Source organism: Phoca vitulina, unplaced genomic scaffold (assembly GCF_004348235.1).
Source record: "Phoca vitulina isolate PV1807 unplaced genomic scaffold, GSC_HSeal_1.0 scaffold80, whole genome shotgun sequence".
NCBI classification, from domain to species: Eukaryota; Metazoa; Chordata; class Mammalia; order Carnivora; family Phocidae; genus Phoca; species Phoca vitulina.
The window spans coordinates 1,500,086-1,521,571 of record NW_022589783.1 but is presented as its reverse complement, the minus strand read 5'-3'; the positions used below and the strand labels follow the sequence as shown (position 1 = coordinate 1,521,571).

The window sequence follows — 21,486 nt, the reverse complement described above, 5'->3', positions numbered from 1 at the left end:
TCCGCTCAGACCGACACCCGGGCCTGCAGTTTCTAAACATGACCGCCGGGGCTAATCAACGTCAAAGAGGCCTGTCCCGGGCGGCGGGTTTCCCCCCCAGCCAGCGTTGCAGGCGGCCGCGGCGGGCGGACACTAGGGGAGGCCGACGGCCGTGGGCCAGGCCTCCTCGACCGGCCGCCGCCGCCCGGATCGGTGGACGCCGGGTAGCACTCGCGGGGGCTCCTCCTCTCCACCCCCGCCCAAGTCCGGCCTCAACGAACCTTCGGGAAGGCGGGCGGGGCGGGGCGCATGCGCGGCGTCAGGGCCGGGCGGAAGTGCACGTCGCCGCGCCGCCGCCGCGTGACGCACTTCCTGTTTGTTGTCGGAGAAAGGAGAGAAAGGAAAGCGCGAGGAGCCGCCGCCGCCACCGCCGCCAGCGCCGCCGTGCCGGACTCGAAGGGACCCGGGCCGCCGCCCCGCCGCACCTCCTGCTCGCCGCCGGCTCCCTGTTCTCGGTGAGGGTCGCCCGCGGGCGGGGATCGGGCTCGGGCCGGTGTGGGGCCGGGGGTCGGGGACCGGGGCCTGCTACGGGGCCGGGGTTTCGGGGGTGGGCGTCTGGCTAGGGCGTCTGCCGGTGGCCAGGGGCCCGGGGTGGGGCCAGGGTGGGCGTCAGGCGGGGGACGCAGGGGTTGCGGCCGCGGGTGGACGTCGGGGGTCGGGGGGGGACTGCGGGTTCCCGGGACCGGCGGCTAGGCCTGGGGGTCAGGGGTGGGCGTCGGGCTGGGGCGCACGGGGACCCGGTGCGGGGCCGGGGGCTCCGGGAGTCGGGGGCGGCGTTCGCCCTTGGCCCGCCCCGCGCCGGCGGTTGGGCCGGGGCCCGTGCGGGGCGCGGGCGGCCGGCGCGGGCCCGGGCTCGGCAGCGGCAGGGGCCTGCGGCGGGAGAGACTGTTTTTTACCTTTTTTTAAAGCCCCACGTGGATGACTGTGGAGCCAGAAACGAGGTAGGTTTTCAGGAGGAGGAGCAGCCTTGCGGGAGGCAGCGCCCGAAGCACGGAGACCAGGGAGCGGCTCCAGGAGACGCGAAGCCGCGTCCCCGGAACTTCCAGGGGTTTTTCAAAAGTTTGTTGTTGAGCAAAATGTCTAATTTCAGCTGAAAAAGCCAGTTTGCTTCGTTTGACTGCCAAGTGTACCGTAGTTGATATGACTGAAGTTTATATCAACTTTTGCCCCAGTAAGGAGGGAACTGACGCCAGAGGAGTCCACTGCAGACTTCGTGGTGTCTCGGAAGGGTTTCTGAGGGAGTCGCGGTCGTTAGCAGATGGGACGCTCGTCGCTTTCTCACGGGAGCTCGCGGGGAAGTGGCCGTGGGGAAGGTCGCAGCGGCGCGGGCCGGCCGCTCGCTTCTCAGCGTTCTGTTTCAGGTCTGAGCGGCGTCTTAGAATACTTGGAGGTGTTAGTAAAGATTCGGGTTAAACGACCAACGACGACGACAAAAAGTGACCGACAGAGGGAAAGATAACAAAACCTTACCATTTGAACTTGTCGCTGATTGCTTTTCAGGTTTAATCATTTTTTCTAGTAATCATGCGTATCAAAAATGTTTGAGTGCTGTGTGTTTCCCTCCCGTCTCTCCCAGGCTCTAGCCCACCCTCGGGTTTTCTCTGGGAAATTTAACCTAGACTTCATGCTGCTTTGGGTGTTTGTATGGTGTGAAACAAAAAGATGAATACTTTTTATGCGTATTATCTAGTGAGCTGTGGAATAATCTAGATTATGCACATGTGAATTCGGGAAGTAAAGTGGCTTGGTGGAGTGGTTTTATAGGTGTGCGGGCTAAGAAGTTGGATTTTGAGATGGGCCTAAGCAGCCTCAACTTTTTGCTGTAGAAGATGGCAAGATTGGGAGTTTAGGAGCCTTTAAAGAATTTAAGATGAGGTCAGCACCCTTTAAAAAAAAATTCTGTGTTTTAAATTTGTGACACTGGTATATTTGAGAGGTATTTCTGGCTGCAGGACAGACTTAGCTGGAGGGCTGGGTGGGGAGTATTGTTTGAGTAATATTCTGAAGACTAAATTATGGACAGGGAATGCCAATGTACCTGCAATGAAGTGACATACAATAGCTTTTCTCTTTCAGCATACCCATTATTTTTTGTAGGTGTAAGAATTAAAAGTAGAACCATTTTTCTCTGTATTAACTCTGTTTTGGACAGTTTTAAACAAAAACAATTGTTACAAATACAGTTCCCCATCATCAGTAGTTTTTGATCCAACAGACTCAAAAACCAGGTTTGGGGTGGGATGGCATATGCATATTTTTTAGTTTTAAAGAGGGCTCTTTAAAACTCAGTGAGTTATTTATTTAAAGATTTTATTTGAGAGAGAGAGTGAGTGAAAGAGAAAGAGCACACGGGCAGAGGCAGAGGGAGAAGCAGACTCCCCTGCTGAGCAGGGAACCGGACCTGGAATTCAGTCCCGGGATCCTGGGATCATGACCTGAGCAAAAGGCAGTTAACCGACTGAGCCACCCAGGCACTCTGAGTGAGTTATTTTAAATTCAGTTTTTCAGGGTTGCAGTGTAATGCTGACTGTGTTACCTTGGTGATGTTTCCTGTTACCTTCCACTGGTGGGCCCGCCTATGAAAGGTCAGCTGCTGTGTTGGTTAATGGTTAAGGGTGATGACATGCCTTTTCTGATGTCTTTTGGTAAGGATCCGGTGAATGGAATTAGCTTCTTTTTGTAAGTTGATATTTTGACAGCATATATAAAAATCTTTTTTTTGTTTTTTTTCCTATCTTGGAAATGAATCTAATTTAGGGTGGGGGTGGTCTATTAGAAATCTGGTTTGTTTTTAATTTGTCCAGGACACCGCCTAGTGGTGAAATGGGCATAATTGCAGGTTGATTAGGGAATTAGGATGGGAACATTGGCAAGAATTAACAAATGCTGTCTTACCTTTGATAAATAGGATTTGTGAGAACTTCAAATTCAGGAGGTAAATGAGAAGAACAGCAAGGTTGGTGATGATAAGAACAGTGGTAGAAATAATGTAGGAATGGAAGGACAATTGATTGTAACCTCTACCCCCAACTTGGGGCTTGAACTCCAACCCCAAGATGATGAGTCACACGTTCTTACCAACTGAGTCAGCCAGGTGCCCTGGAAAGACCATTTAAAGCCTAATTGGAGAAAATGACTTAATGGGTAACTCAGCTTGGAGAACTGTGATGCTTTTATTATATATCGATTATAGGTATTTTTCAAACTTTGTGTTTTTGGAGGGGGCATACAAAATCACAGTTGACCCTTTTTGTTTTATTTTTATTTTATTTTATTTTTTTTTAAGATTTTATTTATTTGACAGAGACACAGTGAGAGAGGGAACACAAGCAGGGGGAGTAGGAGAGGGAGAAGCAGGCTTCCCTTGGAGCAGGGAGCCCGATGTGGGGCTCGATCCCAGGACCCTGGGATCATGACCTGAGCCGAAGGCAGACAGACGCTTAACGACTGAGCCACCCAGGCGCCCCAGACCCTTTTTGTTTTAATATCCTACCTAAGAAAGAAGTAAGTTAAAAAAAATACCTATTATTTTTCTTACTATTTCTTTAAATACCTCATTTTTAGGGACGCCTGGGTGGCTCAGATGGTTGAGCACCTGCCTTCGGCTCAGGTCATGATCCCAGGGTCCTGGGATTGAGCCCCACATGGGGCTCTGTGCTCAGCGGGGAGCCTGCTTCTCCCTCTGCCTGCCTTTCTGCCTACTTGTGATCTCTCTCTCTGTCGAATAAATAAATCTTTTAAAAAAAAATACCTCATTTTTAGGTGGGGAAAATTAATTTCTGGAAAAAAAAATTATAAAGGTAGGGGGCTCCTAGCTGGCTCCATCAGTGGTCAGTGGTGCTTATGACTCTTGGTCTCAGGGTTGTAAGTTGGAGCTCCATGTTGGGTCTAGAGATTACTTAAAAATCTTGCAAAAAATTATAAAGGTAGTTAAAAGGTAAGTAAAAAGGTAGCTAAAAAAAGTGGAGAGGAGTCTATTTTATTTATACCTCTGATATCTTATTTGAAAAGCTATTCCTTATTTGGGCATAGCTTGGTTTTTCTCTGAAAACTTTTACTCTCCGAACACTTGTAAAGAGTTTTGGCCATCCTAAGTAAAAAACAGTAGCCACTTTGAAAGGCTGTGAGGCAATAGAACTGCATGGGTTTGTGGGTGTTTGGGTTTTTTTTTTTTTTTTTTTTTTTTTGCGTGTATTTGCTTATCAAAATACTCCAGTTTTTTAGGATTCTTAAGTTCAGTTGCAAGGATCAGTTGTATTTGGAAGGGTGATTTTTTTCAGGTAGCATGTGATTTTTACCCTTTAAAATTCTCATTCTCCCTTTCACCAACAGAGGATTACAGGACCTTCCTGTGTGTACCTCTAGGTTAGGCCTGGAATCATCACTTCTGTGCTCCCTTTGTGCCTAAGGCATCGTCCCAGACCCACAGTGCTGAGAAAACCTTGTTTGGATTGGATCCTTCCTGATTTGTCTTTGTCCTCATTACTCTTCTGTGATTAATAATGGAATCCAGACTTTAGGAAAGTTAGGGGCAAAAATACCCAATTTGAGTTCATAAGTACCAGGACTGGGTACTTGCCACGTGTTCTGTTTTATTTTAATGAAAGGAGGTTAGTCGTGACTGTAAGTGTCTAATAGTTGATAATTACCAGTTTTGGCAATCATTGGTCTCAGATCTTGAGTTCAGTGGAAGTAGCTTCCTTGTTTGTTTCAGGAATACTTGAGGGTATATTGGGTAACAAGATAGATATATAAGTAGATGGTTTGTGATAAGGAATGATAGTTCACTTCGGTGTGGGTGCGCCCCCCCCCCCCCCAGTATTATGGGAATTCTTAGGTAATGAAATGACCCATAGGGAACTTCTCTAGATTTTTTTCTTTTCTTTTTTTTCCTTTTCTTTTTTCTTTCTTTTTCTTTCTCTCTCTCCAGCTCCCCCCTCCCTCCCTCCCTCTCTCTCTCTCCCCTTTTCTTTCCCTCCCTCCCTCTTTAAAATTTTATTTATTTGACAGAGCAGGCACAAGCAGGGGGAGCGGCAGAGGGAGAGGGAGAAGCAGACTCCCGCCTGAGCAGAGAGCCCGATGCGGGGCTCCATCCCAGGACCCTGAAGGCAGACGCTTATCCGACTGAGCCACCCATATGCCCCCGGATTTATTTATTTATTGTTAAACGTCTTGTGGGCTTTCATTTCCATTAAGCAAACAGTATTCCACTAAATTAGCTTGATGCCACACAAGAATTAAACATTTAAAAAAATGGTTTCTGGGGGCACCTGGGTGGCTCAGTCGGTAGAATGTGCGACTCTTGATCTCGGGTTGGTTATAAGTTCAAACCCCATGTTGGGTGTAGAGATTACTTAAAAATAAAACCTTAAAAATGGTTTCTTTACAGTTATCCCTTTTCTGAGTTAATAGAAGTAATGAGTATTTTGATTTGTTGGGTTTTTAGGCTAAAGATAGGGAGTGTGTTCAGTGGATAATATGACCTTTTGCTCAAATTGTTAAAATAATGTATAATGAGTGGCAGTCTGTGGGTGGATAAGAAAAGGCATTGTGCAAGAAGGAGGGTTTTCTCCCATTTTCAGCACTGAGTCTCAGATTGGAAAGGAACAAAAGTTTTTGTTTTTTTTGCAAGCAGAGCAAGGTTTGTTAGATGTTAGGTGGAGAGGTATTTAAGAAAAGTCTTGTGGAAAGAGGGCCACTTCTGTCAGTAGCATCTTATTTGGCGGGTGGCCAACACCTTGGGATGTGGAGGTGTCCAAGTCGTATGCCGCGCTTGAGCACCTTGACTCGGGGATGGTCTTCAGAGGTCTAAGAGGATGATGTATTTATGGCAGTCACATTGGGAACATGTATTCTTGAGGTTTTCCTCTCCTTTACAAAGTAGTAAGAGCACGGTTTCGTTACTGAAGGGGGCCAACTAAGCTGTGCAGAAAACGGCTTTTTAGAGCTAACTCATCCTGGAGCACCTTACATAGCTCATCAAATAACACTGATGTATTTATAGTCAAAGCTGATAGTAGAGAAGTTTCACGGACGAGAGTACACAGAAGCCAAGCAGTGCCTCCTCAGTCACATGAGGTCCTCTAGGTAAAGGGAATATTAAGAGAGGGTTCTGGTCCCATGTTTTCTCTGAGACCAGCCTTCATGCTTCATCTTTGCCTTATCCCGCAGAGATCATTTCTGTCTACAGCTTGTTGGTGGGGTGGGGGTGGGCTGGGGAGGTGGTATTTGGAGGGGATAGTAAATTTGTACTGGCTTAGTGGTTTCCTTGGATATTTTGTTACATTTAACTTATATCTTTGTTTTGGAGCAGGAGTGTTCTTTTTGTAGCTAGAGCTTTTCTTTTTCTGCGGATTGTTGCCTGCAGTTGATAAGGAGTATTTGATTCAAGGGGCTGTATTCTTAGAAGTTGTCCATGTAGGGAGCCTGGGTGGCTCAGTTGGTTAAGCGACTGCCTTCGGCTCAAGTCATGATCCTGGACTCCCGGGATCGAGTCCCACATCGGCCTCCCTGCTCAGCAGGGAGTCTGCTTCTCCCTCTGACCCTCCCGCCTCTCATGTGTTCTCTCTCTCTCTCAAATAAATAAATAAAATCTTTAAAAAAGAAGAAATTGTCCATGTACTTAGAGAAAAATGAGGTGGTTAAATTGGTCAGAGGAAGTCTTAAAGAGTGAATAAAGTGAGTTTTTGAAGGTAACCAAGAGGTTTGGGAGCCCATAGAGTACCTTTCTGGTACTTTTTCAATGATACACAGGAATAGAAGTTAGTAAAGGCAGTTTGGGTGGGAAATCTATGCACTTTTTTCTCTTGATAGTAAAGGGGAAATCTCAGATACTTAGAGAAAAGGACCAGACCTTATTTTACCCAGAATTCTACCATCAAGAATTCTCTAGTAATAAAACGTGTAATGCAAATAATAATGGCTTAATTCACCTGTGGAGTAGTTTTAGGAGATGGTAGCTGACTTTGCTTTGAGAATCAGAACTTGGTGTTTTGGTATCCAGGTCGTCATATATGGGTTAAAGTAGCAAGCAACAGTAGAGGAATGGTATTGAATCACCAGCCTTCACTCTGAGGAAGCATCTTGGGCACTGTGCATGTTTATACCCCAGCTCATTTTTCATAATTGTAACATCTACTTGGAGAAAGTGAGAATTTTTTTTTTTTTTTAAGAATTTATTTATTTGACAGCGAGAGAGGGAACACAAGCAGGGGGCGTGGGAGAGGGAGAAGCAGGCTTCCTGCCAGCAGGGAGCCCGATGCGGGGCTTGATCCCAGGACCCTGGGATCATGACCTAAGCCGAAGATGCTTAACGACTGAGCCACCCCGGCGCCCCGGAGAAAAGAATCTTAATGGGCAGGGTTGAACCCTTAGGAGTCAGACGGAAGAGACCCTTAATCCAAAGACTGGGAAGGAGAAGGTATTCACGCTTAGTGGGCAGGTGTGTTGTGAGGACTAATCTCTTTACTCCAGCAGCTATCTCCTCAGATGAGCCAAAGTTTTAGACCACAGGATTCGTCTCTGTGTTGACAGGACTGTTGAAATGGAACCGAAATGAAGTGGGAATCCATCTTTCTAGAGAGAAACTAGTCCATGATCATTTGGGTACAGTGTAATGGGACAGGCTTCTCCTTGATGAGATAAGGATGTATAATATGTGGCATATATTGGGCATACAGTAACATTTTAATATTTTGCTAATTTGGTTTAGTCAGAGTTCATTCTGTTAAGTAGACTGGCAGCCTTGGGTTTGTATTCTAGATGAGTATTTGTATCGATCATCTGGGGTACTTGTTTAAAATGCACACTCACAGGCTAACATAGTATTAGGTGAGATGGCTTCTTTTGGATCGGACCTAAGAATTTTCTTTTTTCTTTTTTTAAAGATTTTATTTATTTATTTGACAGACAGAGACACAGCGAGAGAGGGAACACAAGCAGGGGGAGTGGGAGAGGGAGAAGCAGGCCCCCCGCCGAGCAGGGAGCCTGATGTGGGACTCGATCCTAGGACCTCGGGATCATGACCTGAGCCGAAGGCAGATGCTCAACGACTGAGCCACCCAGGCGCCCCAAGAATTTTCAATTAGACAAGTTTTATTCCTTCCCCACACATGCTCGGTGACTGTCTGTAGACTACCATCTTTGTAGGTTTCTCTTTGTACGTGCTCCTTTTTCTGGAGCCCTCGTGGTGCCTGCCCTGTACTTTCTCAGACTTAATGCACAGTCTGAGTTGCACTCAGTTTTATGTGGGTAGGAGCACTCTATATTCACTGACGCCTTGTTTTCAGCCCTAGCAATGTGTGGTACCCAACTGACAAATAGTTAAAGCTTGGCTTCTAGTGGCCTTTGTATGAGTTGGTTTAAAAAAAAAAAAAATTCACGAAGGCCAACATTTAGGTGGAAAAATGGGCAAAGGATGTAGACCCAGTAGTTCAGTGGAAGCATGTCAGATAGCTCTTGAACATGAAAAGATGCTTCGCTTCATGGGTGCAGAATAGAGCAGGCTTCACTCAGCGGGTTGGAAAGTCCAGACGGGTTAGTGCTGTTTCTGAGGGCTGGGGAACCTCAGGCTGTGGACCCCGGTTAGGATGTAAGTGGTGTAGCCTTCGTGGAAGGCAGATAGGCAGCATCTTACATGTTTTTTTGTCTCAGAAAGTCCTGCAGCGTACCTCGGGAGATGCTTGTGCGACACCGTGGTGGTGAGGAGGGCGGCCCCTGTGTGCAGGACCGGGGTCTGCTCTGGACTCCTGGTGCACCCCCACTGTGGTGTGCAGCTCTGGCCCCGGGGTGCACACCGACTCGGGGCCCTGGGTTTCCTGACGCCGACACATGGGACAGCAGTCCTGCCCTTCTGGTGTCGGAGCTAATGCTTGACACAGGACAGGCTCCTTTGTTAGCTGTGTCCCAGTGCCTGCCACCCCCTGGGACCGGTTTTCACTGTCACCGGGGAAACGGCCCTGCCGGCGTCTGAGCCGCTGAAGGGCCTCGGCCATGTTGGCTGGGTGCTTCCCGGCTGGCCGCTAACTCTGCTCTTGTTGCCTCCACTTCCACAGGGGTTTGCGCTTGTAGACGTGTGTTTTCTCGTTTTGGTGATTTAATCCTGAACTCTTTATTTTTTTTGAGATAAAATTGGCATGTGACAGTGTATGTTTGAGGTGTATTGTTTTATATATTTGTGTATTGCAGTGTGATGAGCGCTGTGTAGCTAACCCCTTCATCAGGTCACATTGTCACCTTTGTATATTTTTATACTTCACATGTATTTTATTTTTTTTTTATTTGAGAGAGAGGGAGAAGCAGACTCCCTGCTGAGCAGAGAGCTCAATGTGGGACTTGATCCCAGGACTGTGGGATCATGACCTGAGCCGAAGGCAGATGCTTAACTGACTGAGCCACCCAGGCGCCCTCACATGTATTTTTTATTTGCTAAATTCAACTTCGGGTGCTCTATGAAAAGTTGAATTGGATGCTAATTATTTTTTAAAATTTAATTTTTAAAGATTTTATTTATTTGACAGAGCGAGAGAGCACAAGCAGGTGGAACAGTAGAGGGAGAAGCAGGCTCCCCACCAAGCAGGGAGCCCGATCCCGGGCTCGATCCCAGGACCCTGGGATCATGACCTGAGCCACCCAGGCGCCCCGAATTGGATGCTAATTTATTTATTTTTTTTAAAGATTTTATTTATTTGACAGAGAAAGCACAAATAGGGGGAGTGGGAGAAGGAGAAGCAGTCTCCCCACTGAGGAGGGAGGCCGATGCGGGACTTGATCCCAGGACCCTGGGATCATGACCTGAGCGGAAGGCAGACGCTTAACCATCTGAGCCACCCAGGCGCCCTGGATGCTAATTTAAATGGCTTTCACTGCCTGGGTTTAGCCTTATAGGCAGCAGGTGCATTCAAGTCACATGCAGTGTTGTTTGGGTGAACACAGATTGGGAAAAAATGGTTTTAGTGTGTTTCCGATGTTGGTACAAGAATTGACCTTCAGGCAGGTAGGTAGTGGTGGCCTCCAGAGAGTGCTGAGTGTTACTGACCGACCAGACCTGAAAAAGATCCCGGTCTGGACCAAGTGGCAGCCAGTCAGAATGTTTGCTGATTTGCTGAAGTCTCCGTAAAAGTGAAACCTTTGGAAGATTTAATTAGGGAGTACAAACCCTTTATGCACCAACATTTACATTATTGAGTACAGCATACATATTGAGGAATAGATGGGTCTTCAGCTTATTCACCTATTGGAACATGAAGGAACTTTACTATTTACTAGTTCCTTGAAGTTCTGTAGTGCAGAGTAACTCTACCCATTAATTCAGTAAGCCTCATTATTTGTTGGGGACTGGATTACTGAGATCCGAAAGGTAATGTGCCGTGGGTCCTACCCTCAAGGAGCCTGTGGGTATGATAAGTTGATGAACGTTATAATGGAGGCATGTATAAGATGCAACCCAGTGTCGAGAAAGCTACTCAGAAGTGTGTCCTCAGGTGAGGAGGTAACCTTGACTTTGGATGTGGATGAAGAATGCACCTGGTAGGGGCACAGGGCAAGCATTCCAGGCAGAGGATACACTCAGGCCAGAGTGCAGACAGAAGGTGAGGTCTGGTTTGCACATAGGATGAAATCAGGGTGCCAGCCTTTGATGCTGTTTCCCCTGTAAGATGATGGGCATGATAGTTTTTGGTAGTAAATTAATGAAACTTCTTTCCTCCATATTGTTGCAGAAAAAATAACTAGCATTTCTAACTTGTGGTTTTTGTGGATATTACAGCATACCCATTAATTTTTTTTTAAAGATTTTATTTATTTGACAGAGACGAAAGAGGGAACACAAGCAGGGGGAGGGGAGAGGGAGAAGCAGACTCCCCACTGAGCAGGGAGCCCGATGTGGGACTCGATCCCAGGACCCTGGGACCAGGACCTGAGCCGGAGGGGGATGCTCAATGACTGAGCCACCCAGGCGCTTCCCCCATTAATCAATTTTTTAAAAATGTTAAAGGTGATAGGCTTGAAAAGTACAAATCAGACCAGAAATTGGTAAAGTCTAAGTGGGAGCCCTTGAAGGGTTTGCATGGGGCACAGACCCGCCCACTGTGGTTCTGTGGTGGGGGTGCTGACGGGGAGAAGGGAAAGTTGGGGAGATGGGGTAACTGGTGGTTAGTGTAGGTGATTGGTTAATGGAGGTTGGGGGAGGGGGTAACTCTCAGGAGTGCCTGGGTCTCCCGTGTGCTTAGTGGGGTGAGTGGGCAAAGCCATGGCCTGAAGGGGGGCTGGGCTGTCAGCGGCGTGGGAGACGTTGTCAGCCGGGGTCAGAGTGCTCCGTTCAGGCCGGTGATGTCCACAGTGACTGTGGGCTTAATTGCCTTAACATCGGACAAATTCTTGATGTTCATGGGTTTTGCCTGTGCTGGTTGTTGCTGCTTTTGTCTTCCACACGTTTTCTGCTTTTTGTGGTTTTAATTGAACATTTTATGTGATTCTATTTTCTTTCCTTTTTTTTAGATTTTTAAAGTATTTATTTATTTGTTTGCATTTTCTTTCCGTTTTAGCATGTTACCCTTTTTACCTTTTTTTTTTTTTTTTGCTGGTTGCCCTCGAGTCCACAGTGTACATTCACAACTAACCTAAGTGCGCAGTCACGTGACACTCCGGTGCCTGGTGGGGAGTGCAGGTGCCTTATGACAGCTTCTCATTCTTCCCTCCTGTCCATGCGGTTCTGTTCATTTCACCTACACCTGAACACATGTCCGCACAGAAGTACACTGTTGCTGTTTGAAGTGTTCTCTGTGGGATTAATTAAGAATAGGGGAACGTTTATTTTATATCCACTTATTCTTTCTCTGATGCTCCTTACATTGATCTGGGTTGATCTAAGTTTTTGTCCTATCCATTTCCTTCTCTTTGAAGGACTTTTAGTATTTCTTGCCCGGCAGATCTGGCAACAAATTCCCTCAATTTTTGTTGGTCAGAGAAAGTCTTTATACACTTTTGAAGGATAATATTGCAGGCTGCAGAATTGGAGGTTGGTTGGTCACCCCCTTCCCCCCCCCCCCCCCGGTAGAAATTCATCCCTTTCTTGTATGGATGCAATTATTATTTATTTATTTATTTATTTAAAATATTTTATTTATTTATTTGACAGAGAGAGAGACAGTGAGAGAGGGAACACAAGCAGGGGGAGTGGGAGAGGGAGAAGCAGGCTCCCCGCAGAGCGGGGAGCCCGATGTCGGATTCGATCCCAGGACCCTGGGATCATGACCTGAGCCGAAGGCAGTCGCTTAACTGACTGAGCCACCCAGGCACCCTATTTATTTATTTTTTAAAAGGTTTTATTTATTGAGAGGGAGAGAGAATGATAGCATGAGAGGGAGGAGGGTCAGAGGGAGAAGCAGACTCCCTGCTGAGCAGGGAGCCCGATGCGGGACTCGATCCTGAGACTCCAGGATTTAGACCTGAGCCAAAGGCAGTCGCTTAACCAACTGAGCCCCCCAGGCGCCCGCAGTTCTTACTTTTGTTTCCTTATAGGTAAGGTGTTTTTTCCCTCTGGCTTTTTTTGTTTTTTGTTTTTTAAAGATTTTAAAGAGGTAACACAAGCAGGGGGAGTGGGAGAGGGAGAAGCAGGCTCCTGGCTGAGCAGGGATCCCGATGCGGGGCTCGATACCAGCACCCTGGGACCCTGACCTGAGCCGAAGGCGGACGCCCAACGACTGAGCCACCCAGGCGCCCCTTCCCTCTGGCTTCTTTGAAGATTTTTTTGTCTTTGGTTTTCTGAAGTTGGAGCGTGATAATGCTGAGGTGTACTTTTTTGGCATTTATCCCACATGATGTTCTCTGATCTTCTGGGTGTGTGGTTTGGTGCCTGACATGAATTTGGGGGAAATTCTCATTTATTGCTTCACATTGCTTCAGAGCTGATTGATGCTTCAGAGCACTGTTCACACTCCTTCTGTCCTCCCGCCCTGGTCCCCGCTCTGGTCCCCGCTCGTTGTCCCACAGCTTGTTGGCACGCCATCGTCAGTCTGCTTTTCCCCTTGTCCAGTTTTCTGAGTTTCCATCGTTCTGTCGGATTCCTCATCCATGCCCAGTTTATGAATAAGCTCATCAAAGGCATTCCTCATTTCTGCTGGGGCTTTTGATCCCTGGCATTTCTCTTTGACTCCTAGAATTTTCACCTCTGCTGACATTACCCATCTGTTCTAGCGTGGTGTCTACATTCTGCATTTAAGCTCTTGGCGTATTAATCCTAGGTTTACCCAGTTCTTGGTGTGATGATTGCAGTATCTGTGCTGTGTCTGCCCTGTCCGGAGGCTTGCCTAGGCTTGCCTTCTAGTGTGCCTCGTAATGTTTTGTTTAAAGGTGGGCGTGAGGGACATGCCAGAGCAGCTGCGCCCACAGGCCTTCAGTGATGTGGAGGCCAGGCGGGGGGAGCGGAAGGTTTCCACCGTCCCAGGAGTGGGTCTCCACCTTGTGGTCCACTTCACCAGGGTTTTCCAGTTCCCCTCCCTCAGGCGGGACAGGGAGGGCTGGAGGGAACTGGAGTTGGGTATTTCCCGGCCGCACCCAGGTACAATGGGCTGTGGTAGAACAGTTTCCCCCAGGGCAGACCTCGAGAAGAACAGAATGTTTTTGGTATTTTTATTTATTTATTTATTTAAAAATTTTATTTGAGAGTGAGCGCAGGGGGTGCCTGGGTGGCTCAGTGGGTTAAGTGTCTGCCTTCAGATCAGGTCGTGATCTCAGGGTCCTGGGATGGGGTCGTGCATCGGGCTCCTTGCTCAGCGGGGAGTCTGCTTCTCCCTCTGCCTCTGCTGCTCCCCCTGCTTGTGCTCTCTTTGTCAAATAAATAAAATTAAAAAAAAAAATTTTATTGATTTATTTGACAGAGAGCAAGAGAGGGGACACAAGCAGGGGGAGTGGGAGAGGGAGAAGCAGGCCTCCCACGGAGCAGGGAGCCCGATGCGGGGCTTGATCCCAGGACTCTGGGATCATGACTTGAGCCGAAGGCAGACGCTCAACGACTGAGTCACCCAGGTGCCCCTAAATAAATAAAATCTTAAAAAAACACAGAGGGAGAGGTATGGTACTTATGTTTAGGTACCAATGATCTGTGTGACATGCTTTCTGAAATTCCTGACATTGTGGGTTAAGTTTATTGGAATGAGGTGTAGTTCTTTTGGTTAATGGGGATTAGGTTAGTGGGTTTATCAAAGAGCTGGAGTTAATTTTTTTTACCTTGGTCAAGCATATTTTGTTGGAAGTTTCATGGATTAATAAACTGGTTGTCCTAAGAAGCATTTCTTTTTTTTTTTTAATTTATATTCTTTATAATGTGGGGCTCGAACTCAGAACCCCGAGGTCAAGAGTTGCACGCTCTTTTGACTGAGCCAGGCAGACGCCCCAGAAGCATTTGTTCTTAATTGAAAGAATAGAAAATGTTGCTTTTTATAGCTTCCTTTAAATACAGTAGTAGGTCCGGTTAGTGGGAAATAAGAGAAGTTTCAGAGTATCCACTAGAAAAGATTAGTGAGAGAATGCTCTTCCCACTCCTCCTCTAAATTTCCTTTAACCTTGAATTGATTTCTGTGAGGCTGTTCTAGACTCCCCATGAGTTGTGAGCGCTGTTCTCTGCCTGTGCTTTCCAGAGTGAGGTCAGTAGCCTCATGTGGCTGTGGGGCCCTTGAAGTGTGGCTGGTGTGACCAGGGGACTGAGGTCTCAAAGTCTCTTCCATTGTGACGACTTCAGGATTAATGGCTGCCTTTTGGGAGCAGTTCACCCCGTGAGGCAGTGAGGTTTCACATGTGTGCTGGCTGCAGTTTCCACCCGCCTGAGGCCTTTGTGGGCACCTGTGCTTTAGTTTACGTGGTCGGCTCTTTCACATAACGTGTGCTTCCTTCTTGGCACCTGGATGCAGGAGAGGAGCCCCTTTCTCCCGGCAGAGTAGCAGAGCAGAGTAGCAGAGGGCGGGAGGAATCCTCCTGGTCTTGGGCACAGCTGGGAAGAGAAGGCGCGGGGTGGGCGTCTCAGCCCCTCCGAGGCTCTTACTTCCCTGGTGTCGCCTGTCCTCCGAAACGGCAGTTGCCCCTGGAAGACCCGACAGGGGGTGTAGGACTCTGGCGTGTGTGTTGGTCGCGGGGAGTCCTAGGTGAGAGCGGGATTGCACGTGCGCACGGCCCCCGTGGGACTCGCTTGCGGTTGTAGCTGGGGAGAAGGGACGCTAAAGCCCCCGTTTTAAATGTTTTGTCGCCGCACATGGTGGTGTTTTGAGAATAAATGGATGTATTTGATGCTTTCGGAAAATTGGATTAAAGATTGGGATTAGTTTATCTGTGGGTAAGGAAATAGTCTATATAAAATCTGAGTCTATATAAAATCTGATTTTATCTGCACATCTCGTGGCTGAGCAGCAGTTTAGTTATTTTGGAATTGGGTAGTATTTCTAAGTTTCCAGGCTCTTTTATCCTGTACTCTACAATCGGCCATACAATTTAGTGTATGGGTTTATATTATTGTTTTAGAAAAGGCTGTTAGTATTTTGAAATACTGCGTTCTGTAGGGAAATTATGGATACAAATGTATACGTGGAATTTTATTTTGTATAAAGTTCTGAGGTTAGTCATAGATAATTGGGGATTCTGTTAAGTTTAACTTACTCCTCTTACCCTTCCTTGCTCTGAAGCTGTGAGCAGAGGGCAGGGTCCTTAGCCTGTGGCTGACACTGCGTGGGGGACGCGGTGGTGTCCCTACTTGAGCCCGCTCTGCAGCTGCCCGTGGCGACGTCCAGAGTCTTCCGTGCCTTATTGGATCTTTATATATTTGTAGACCTTAGGGTATTTTCATTTTACTGTCTTTATAGAGCATATTTTTGAGTTTATGTTAAAACTTGTTTACCTTCTTGGCACTTGTTAAAAATGAGAATAGGTAGGGGCGCCTGGGTGGCTCAGTCGTTAAGCGTCTGCCTTCGGCTCAGGTCATGGTCCCAGGGTCCAGAAAGCCTGCTTCTCCCTCTCCCACGCCCCCTGCTTGTGTTCCCTCTCTCACTGTCTCTCTTGCTATCAAATAAATAAAACTTTAAAAAATAAAAATGAAGAAAGGTAGTGTTGATGTAAGGAATGTCTTTCTATAGCATTGAGTGTTTGGCTCCCACACTCACAGCACAGCTTGATGGGAGAGCTCTGCGCTCAGACAGGGGATGCGGATTGACTGTTCCTTCGAGCCCCTCTCAGCTGTGGCTGTAATTCAGTATGTACCTGCCCTGTCTGGATGAGACAGGGACGCGTTTCCTCCTGAAGAGGCTGATAACGAAGCCTGAATTATTACTGAACTGAACGTAACGTCAATAGTACAAACATGTCATGTGGATTAAAAAGTTTTTTTTTTTTAAAAGATTTTATCTATTTATTTGACAGAGAGACACAGCGAGAGAGGGAACACAAGCGGGGGGGGTGGGAGAGGGAGAAGCAGGCTTCCCGTGGAGCAGGGAGCCCGGTGCGGGGCTCGATCCCAGGACCCTGGGATCATGACCTGAGCTGAAGGCAGACACTTAACGGACTGAGCCACCCGGGCGCCCCCCTAAAAAGTTTTTTTAAATCCTGTTTTTAATAGAAATTGAAGAAAAACTTCCATAAAACATTAGTGGTTGTGCATGGAACCCTATTAACGAAATCCCATTGCTTTATAGGGTGACCATTAATTCAGGGTGTTCTGAATGTGTCTTCCCTTGACTACTCTCCTTCATTCTTATTGTCATTTTTCTGATTCAGACACGGATTTCATTTGAGATATTTTTTAAATGGATCTTCCCCAAAACCATCCACACATACTTCCTTTAGAAGTTGACGTATCTTGTGCTTACAAGTGGTTTTCTCAAATACACCCCTGATAGATCATTGCTCAAAAAGCCTTTTGCTTATAGTCGAGAAGTCTTATTTCTTTGGCATGTTCTAAAATTACTCTTGAATTGTATCTTCCTTCTCGACCCTCCCAGGTCAGCTCTACTAAAGTCTTGCCTTACTAGTTGCTTCTCACACGGGCCATGTGCTTTTACAGTTCTGTCTGCGTATGCTTTCCCTTCAGTTGGAGATAATTTCGCCTCTCTGCACAGGCAACTTTTCTGTTTTCCAGCTCTTCAGGAAGTGGCAGTGTTTTTTTACGCTTTCTTTGCCCCACTGTCTCCATACCTTCTCCCCCACACTCTTGGCATATTTGTGTTAACTGTCCATGACTAAGTTGTTCACTTGTCTGCTAAACTTGGTGCTTACTCCCAAAGCTAGCGTACGATTGTTATAAATAGTAAATTTGTATGACTAAATTGACTCAGAATTATGTCATTGTTTTCTTTGAGAGTAACTATGTTGATGGTGGACTTGTTACCAGAAAGGTTTTAGCTGATGAGAACAGTGGGCCAGCATCACCAAGGGGAATGGATGAGGCAAGCTGTGCAGCCCCTTTGTCGGAAGAGCCACGGTTGCACAGAGGCAGGAATGAGAGGCAGGACAGGGACCAGAGACTCAAAAAGACAGGCGCAGAGCGCAGTTGATGTTGATGATTGAATTCAGGAATGTTTCTTACGAGGGTTGACTTAGCACTGATGGTCCAGGTTCAGAGAAGTACGGTAGTCTTGTTACCTTTTGTTGGTGACGCTTGGACCGTCCCTGGATTCTGGGTACTAAGGAATTGCAGCCTTGGAGCTTGCTCAAAGCAGGGATCAGGGCAGAGTTCTTAGGAAGAACTGCCACGAGATGTAAGGCCCTGTTAGTCGAGAGAGTGAAAAATTCATGAAGATAAAGCCCTTGATGAAGCCTGAATTATTACTAAACTGAACGTAATGTCACTAGTACAAACATGTCATGTGGATTAAAAAGTGTTTTTTTTTTTGTGAAGATTTTATTTATTTGACAGAGGGAGACAGCTAGAGAGGGAACGCAAGCAGGGGGAGTGGGAGAGGGAGAAGCAGGCTCCCCGCGGAGCAGGGAGCCCGATGCAGGGGCTGTGGAAGAGAAATTCAGCCTGCGTTGTGTAACCTGAACCAGGAACCAAAGGGTGACAGCTCCCTGGAGGCCCCACTGTTCAGCGGAAAGAATCCAAGAACTGTCCGCTCTTGATGGCTGCTCCCTGGAGTTGGTTCAGGCAGAGAAGGTTGGACTAATTAGTGGTTATTGTAGTGGGGATGCTTTATGAGGCAAAGTTGAAACTTGGTTACTTTAGAGGTCCTTTTATTTAACAAGGACATGCTGGTGTTGCTGGCTCAAGTCTGTGCTTTGAGAGGCACTAGGTTATTTTCACAATGATAATTTTCTCATTCTAGCATTTTTCCTGCATTTGTTAGCTGGAATTCTTTAAAAAGAAAGTTGGCTCTGCATTTATTTGGTTGCAAATGTAGTTTGTACAGGACAGGGAGCATAGTAAGTGTTTGATTCTTGTTCTGGTGTGTATTTTGAGTGCATGGCGGTCATTCTGATGGTCTGATTCCCTTCTGGTCGCCAGTGCTCCATCAGTTTTGTTCTGATGGCCTTTGGACCTGGCTGTACTTGTTCTTTTTGACTTTTTGCCCCCCCCCCCCACGTGATTTCAGATTTATAGTAGAGTCATCAAGACAGTAGGACCATTTCCTGTCTACCTTTGATCCGACTTTCCTTAATACTCTGTGTAACCACAGTCCGTTTACTGAAGCGAAGAGGTCAGTGTCGCTGCGGTACTGTTAACTGTGAACTTGATCTGCATCTGCCAGCATTGCACTCTTGGCCTTGTGCTCCACACACCAGTCCTGAGCCCACGTGGCATTTAGTTGCTGTTGATTCTTAGCCACCTCCAAGATGTTAGAGTTCTAGTCTTGGTTTGTTTTTGTTTTTTTTTTTGACCAGGCCTATACTTTTTGCTAGCATCTTTACTTACTTGCTCAATAGCATGTCCTAGGCTCATCCTGTACTTTCCTGCCCCAGAGCCTGCGTTACCAGTGAAGTCAGGTCTCCCTCCATGTCCTCCCCAGCAGAGCTGACCGTGTCCTTCATAGCCGGTTCTGCCCAGTGCGGACACCATATTGTATGTGCTGTGATAGCCCCGGCGTATTTATAGCTTACCTTGGCTGGGAGAGAAGAGGGTATGATTAAGAGGCTCCAGCAGTAGGAGGGGCTGGTGCCGTTAAAGATAGAGAAAAGTCGAAGGGGTTTGGGATAGTTGGCAGACATATCAGACAGAACTGTGGATTACTTTGTGTGTGTGTATGTGGGGTGGGTAGGTGGGTAGCAGTGTTGATGAGGACAAAAGTTTCCAGTCAAAAGCCTGGAAGCGGAAGGCAGAATTTACTAGAGAAAAGGAGTGGGGTAGGGAGCATCCAGTGAAATTTGGTCCTGGTCTATTTGGGAGGTCTGTCACACGGCCAAGTAGCTATGTCAGGTAGTCATCTGTCTATTCATGTCTGAAGTGCCAAAGAGAGACCTAGGATTGGAACTTAAATTTGGGAATCATTGCGAAATAGATGGTATTTGCATAATGGGAGTGGATGAAAACACATGAGTGTAGTAGCATGAGAAGAGGGATCTGAACCCTAGCTTCCCTACCCTGTGTTCACACGGCTCTTTGGGAGAACAAACCAGGGGACGGAGACGGGACTGGAAAGCCCCCGTGTGCTGAGGGCTTTGGGGAGTCAAACTGCACAAGATTTTCCTCTTGACCTTAGTAAGAGTAAGCTTCAAGTGGTGGTGCTGGTGTTGGGGGGAGCTAGACAGGACTGGGTGCAGGAGCAGAGAAAGGTGGAGGTACCAGCAGCCTTGTGCTGGAGAGGTGGCTGGAGGGTGGGGTTTTGGACTCTCCAGATGATTGGTCTCATTCAGTTCATTTGCATTTTTTTTTTTTTTTTTTTTTTTTTTAAAGATTTTATTTATTTATTTGACAGAGAGAGACACAGCAAGAGAGGGAACACAAGCAGGGGGAGTGGGAGAGGGAGAAGCAGGCTCCCGCTGAAGGGGCAGCCCGATGCGGGGCTCGATCCCAGGACCCTGGGATCATGACCTGAGCCGAAGGCAGACGCTTAACGACTGAGCCACCCAGGCGCCCCAGTTCATTTGCATTTTTTCTAGGCACAGCCTTTTAGAAAGAAACGAGAATAGCCATTATTCAAGTATTGGTTGTTTCCCAGGTTATATTAAATTGATGGTGCTTGTGCACCCCCCCCCCCCAGCGGGGGTGCCTGTCCTGGGGGATATTTTTAGGTAGTTCAGTAACCAGGGCATTTACCACCTGGCGTGTTGAAGCCACATTTCCACCCACTTCTGCACTGACTGCCTTGAGGATCTTGTGCTGCCACGCTAGCATCCTCATTTGCACAAAGACAGGCACATCCTTGCAGATAAAGAGAAACCATTTGGACTTGAATCCAGCTTTGAAGTGGTACCAAGGACACCTTAGCAGTGGCATCTGACACACCAGATGACCTCTGACCACGTGTGGCTCTGGTGATGGTTCAGTGGTTAGAAAGCAAGAGCCCGGTCCTGAGATTTCTCCCTTTGTTGCGCGTTGGTAACAGTGGGTTGACCTGTCCTGTCACTGCTGGGCACTCCAAGATTCCTGCAGACGCATGCAGCAACAGCTGGGGCCCACAAGGGACAGTAATCTGGCAGTAGTTAATTGTTAGCCCTTTGAAGTGGAGGTGCTAGGATGCTGATTTTTCTGCTGTTTCTGGCTGCCCTTGCCTTGTTGTGGGTAGTGGTCAGGTTTTTACTTCCTGCAGATAAAGCTTGCTGTGCTTCTAGGTCATGAGAATTGGGGACCTCTTCTGTGGCGAGTAATTTTGAGACTGAACTTGGCCGACCAGCGTGTTTTGAATGTTGTAACTACCTGCGAGGAAACCTTTTAAAATTGGGTGCTCACTTCCATGTTGTGTAACTGATTGCATTTCAGACAAATACTTTAATAGTTTATGTTGAACATATTCAAACAAAATTGCAAAAACCATATTGTGCACAATCATGTTCTCATGGGTACGTCGTCCTGTTACTGTAGAGGCTCATGGCAGGCTGCCCCAGGATGGGCCACTTTTGCCTAGAGATTGTATCGGAGTTAAAAGTAATCAAAACCCAGCAGATGCGGGAAAAGGCCCTCTGCCTCCCCCTCAACTGCTCTAATTTACATAGGAAAGGAGAGCCTGCACCAGGAAGAGCTCTATTAACAGAGACTCCTCTTTACCTAAGGAAACGCAGCGCAACCTTGTGTTCCCAAATCTCTCTCCTTCTTGCTGACGGTCTTCCTCCCATTCCTGTCCTCAGACCCCCCTCTCCTGAGCGCCTAAAAGCTTCCTGTTGCCTGCCTGCCTGTGAATTTCCTGTCCGTGCCTGTTACCTTCAGTTTTCTCCCGTCCACGTGTCTGTGGCTGAGGCCCCCTGGAAGGGCCACAGGACAGAGGAGGAGGTCTTCCTCTCAAGCAGCATTCTCTTTCTTCTGTGTCTGTCACAGCTAAT

The 21,486-nt window shown here is 47.3% G+C and overlaps 1 protein-coding gene across 2 annotated transcripts in view; it reads left to right on the top strand.

Moving 5' to 3' along the window:
• Positions 1 to 361: 361 nt before the first annotated feature.
• Positions 362 to 21,486, top strand: part of DNAJB6 (DnaJ heat shock protein family (Hsp40) member B6) — a 68,454-nt gene continuing 47,329 nt past the window's right edge. The window contains exon 1 of one of the 2 annotated variants that reach the window (XM_032394299.1): positions 362 to 494. The gene's annotated coding sequence lies outside the window, so the exon portion shown is untranslated. The remainder of the gene's footprint in view (positions 495 to 21,486) is intronic. The other variant, XM_032394298.1, reaches the window with a different exon arrangement.